This window comes from Hakea prostrata, chromosome 3 (genome assembly GCF_041222555.1).
Source record: "Hakea prostrata isolate BN-2017 chromosome 3, UWA_Hpros_2, whole genome shotgun sequence".
NCBI classification, from domain to species: domain Eukaryota; kingdom Viridiplantae; phylum Streptophyta; class Magnoliopsida; order Proteales; family Proteaceae; genus Hakea; species Hakea prostrata.
Genome location: NC_142602.1, coordinates 19,477,718 through 19,482,121, shown reverse-complemented (window position 1 = coordinate 19,482,121; position 4,404 = coordinate 19,477,718).

The following is a 4,404-nucleotide window of genomic DNA, read 5'->3' as shown; positions in this document are numbered from 1 at the left end:
CTAGACGCCCTCAATGTGAAATCTCCTAAGATCCTAACCCGAAAATCCATATCGTAGGTCCAAGAACCCAGAGTGCGGGTAGAAGGCAACTGTGGGCCATCCAGGTAGAGACCATTGGATTGAAATTCGAACCAATGGAAGTGAATGGAGATGATGCTGAGTTGGGAGTTCTGTCAAAGTTTGGAAGGAGATCTAGCTTGGACGTCGACTGATTTGGTAGATGGATCAAGTATCCATTGATGACAGGTGAGGAAGGTCCCAAAAATCAAGTAAGACCTTTTTGGAGTGTAAAATATGAGCTAGAGCAGAGCTATGGGTTTTTTGGGCCTTGATTTTGCTTTATTTGTTCTATTAAGTTTATACTCTTTATGCTTAAGTCATGAAGGATTAATGTTATCTTTTGAGATATTTGAAGATATTTGAAACCCCTCATTTTAAGGGGGGAAAACCTTAAAATGTAGTGTAGCACCTAACCCTGAACAAGAGATTAGTGTAAAATGACTGTGATATCCTCATTAAAGGCACTTTTATAATTGTTTCCATTATTATTACTATCAAAATTGGGAGATTTTTATAAAGGGGACAACTATTTTATATGTATCGAGCTTTGCCCTTGGGCCTAACCCAAGAATATTCGACCATAAAGCATTGGTCTCTATCAACTGTACCACTTGGGATTACTAGCCGTGCCATCTTTCAACGTATCCCTCATAAGGATGCAATGGTACATTTCTAAATCATATACCTTCCAACTCTAAATGTACCCATGGAAAAGTTTTGATATTTCATCCTTCCAAGCTAACAAGGGCATTCGCTAATCTCACTCTGCCCCTTTTTTTTTTTTTGGGCTAAATCATAATAGCATGAATATATATATATATATATATATATATATATATATATATATATATATATATATATATATATATATATATATATATATATATATATACATACTACTATAATAAAAGCATGTACTCTATTTTTTTCGCAAAACTTTTTCTGTCATGTTCTGTCCTTAGAATTTTTCTAAATACCAATAATGTTGTACTATTTGTTATTGCTTTAGTTATTTTTATAAGGATAATTTGGACATTGTGTTATGAATTATTATGAATTTATCGTTAATGTATTCCCGATTTCTCTCTTGACTTCTTTGAATCTCTCTCAAACTCTATCGCTTTATCCCTCTCCTTCTCGAACTCTTTCTGAATCTCTCTTTAAATCACCAGATCTCTTTTAACACCTCTCACAATCTCATTGTCTCTCGCTCTCTATATCCTCTCCCTCTCGAACTCGCTCGGAATCCTCTCGTTCGCTATCTCTCTGAACTCGCTCGGAAACAGAACTCTCTCTGAATCTCTCACTAAATCAGCAGTCGCTCGATCTCTCTGAATCTCTCGCTTGATCTCTCTCGAACCTCTCAATCCCCTCAATCTCTCTCAAAGTCTCTCGGTCTCTCTATCTCTCTATCTCTCGATCTCTCGATCTCTCGCTCCGTCAAGGCTGGTTTGTAGTTTCCTGTTGGAAGAATCGGTCGTTACTTGAAGAAAGGTCGTTACTCTCAGCGTGTTGGAACCGGTGCGCCAGTGTATTTGGCGGTTGTGCTCGAATATCTCGCAGCTGAGGTACTTTTTTTTTGGCATTAACAATGCTGCTTCCCTCACAAAACCAATAAATCAAGAACCCTATTGTGTTCTGCGTGAGGTTTGAAAGTTGCATTATTAGCTAGAGATTTAACTACCAAGGCTTGGTTCAGCTTTGGTTCAACTTCTCTTCTTCTCTTTTCTTTCCCAAGAGTTAACTTCTATTGTTCAACTTGCTATTCAAGAATATTTTCAACAATGGTAAGTGAATTATTTCCAATCCCAATTCTTCTTCTAATAATGATCTAACTATTCTTCTAATTCCCTTTCCTAAAACCCCACCATAGCAGCCCAATTCCAGGTCTGCATTAGGCAGCATTGTAGACTGGTACCAAAACATGTTTCACAGGGAAAAATTGAATATTGAGTTGCTATGAAATCACTACGCTCAATCTTGTATTATTAATCTACAGTTCACAATAAAAACTGATCTTTCATGATGTTTGAGAACCATATAATTCTGTGCAAGTCCAGCCATTTGTTAGTAGTAATATTGACCTATAACCAAAAATTTTTTTTAAAAAAAAAAGGGAAGAAGAAAAGTGTACTTCCATTACAACAAATTCACTTTTTAAGAATCAATACTTCAATAAGTAGATGCAATATAAATTTGCCATACAAGTGTCACATTGCGAACTTGGTCTCGAAAAAGAAACGAGTAGTTTCATAAAACAAAACAATTGTAAGATAGGGGGCAACAAATCGTTCAATATCGAGATAAAAGCGAGAAAAGGTTAGTGGATTTAAGGATACCTTGTGGGATCTCCATGGGCAACTAACCAAGGCTCCACCACAATTGCACCAAAGGTGTCAACGATATGTCGATGAATATCGAAATCTGGACATCGAAATCGCCACCACGTTTACTCAAAAGAAACTTACCACATTCCGCTAGATTGACCACAGTTGTAGCGACGATGGAGACTATTTTGGCCATTGATGGAAGAATGTGGATAATCAAGACCAGAGGACCTCGCAAAAGCCTTGATCTTAGCCCTAGATTCGAGTTTGGAATCGGAATTGGACGCAAGACAAGGCATATCTCGGGGGAGTAAGATACGGACGGAAAGGGAAGTGAAAGGATCAATGTGAATGTCTTTGGTGGCAACACCGTTGTTGTTGTTTATCTTCAGGCAATGGTCACTTTATATATCTATAATTTGTTCTGCATGTGATCTGGACTTTGTTGTTTCTACCCAAGAAAAGAAAAAACTCTGCAATTTTCTTTTAAACTGAAGCTTTGTCTTTATAATCTTTCCTTTACAGTAGTTACACCATGCCTGTACTTGAAAGCAACTTTTGTTTTTTTTGTTTGTGAGTTCTCTGATTAACAGACATCCCCTGACAATCTTAAGGGTTTATCTCCCCGTGTTTTTTTGTATGTGATTATTCAATTGTAACTTCTCTATGGGAGATTTATTTTTTGTTCTACTTCTGCTGCTTGGCAGAAGGGTAGAAGTAGCATTTTCAGAATTTAGGCAACGCATCCCTAGGGTTTGGTTGGTCCCGATAGGGCTGAAATTGGAATGGAAGGTCGATGAGGTGATGTGATGCGGGAATATTGGGCCGGTCTTCAAGATTTTAGGTTAGTTTTCAAGCGACCTAGGACTCCTAGAATTCTACACCTAGGGTTTTGGTTGAAATTTAACAAGACAACAGCTATCATATCATACTACTATGATAAAAGCATTTACTATTCTGTTTTCGCAAATCTTTTTCTGACCTTTCCTTCCTTTTCTTGTTTTCAAATACCAATAATTTGGTACTATCTTTTTTTGTTTATTTACTTACTTTTACAAGGATAATTTTGACATTTTAGTCATGAATCATTATCAATTTATCATTAATTTTAATCCCGCTTGATCTCTCACAATCTCCTCTCACGACATATCTCAATTTCTCTCTCAACCTCTCTCAATCTGTCTCTCTCTCAATCTCCCTCGATCTGTCTCTCATGGTTGTGAGTATAATCCTCTGTTGTGGAAGGCCTTCACGCACATCTGTGAAACCCTAATTTGGAGCAGAAAAAAAGTTAAAGATTTGGGATTTTTGCTGATTCGAAAATGCTAGTTGAAGAGTGGACAAGCAATGGTGGTTCTATGGGCTGCTCTGTGTTGGTTCCTTGTGGGAATGGTGCTACCCTTAATGGACATACATTGGGGGTCTGAAAGGAATAATACTGATGGCAGCATCGGGGAGTACTTGGAGTGTTCGACAGATGGCTTACGTACTTACAAGCGGCGCAAACACTTAAGGCCGACTGGAGGTACTGAACCATTGAATAATGGAAGAGTTTCTGTTGATGCAGGAAGTCAAACGAACCAGGTTTGTTCCTGTCCATGATGTGCCTTAAGTGTTTGGCTTTATATTTCCTTTAACTATGATGCATACCATTCTCCCTAGAAAATTATTACTTCTTCTCTTGTGTTTGTCTTTATTTTATATTGCATATCGAGATATCTCATAAAATAATTTCAAAGATCTCACTCTCTCCTTCATATATGGTCACGTGCATTTGCACGTGTGTAAATTTGCTAGTATATATATATATATATATATATATATATATATATTTTTTTGGGTAAGATAGCATGAATATATTAAAGAAAGGAGTTTAGGTGAGGCACTGAGGTCACCCTGCCCCTGATCAACTGGCAAAAGTCCAAACGGTCGGATTGAATTATTAGGTTGTTAGGATTACCACCTCAGCACACGAAAAAAGAAAGAAAAAAAAAAAAAAAAAAAAAAAAAAAAAAAT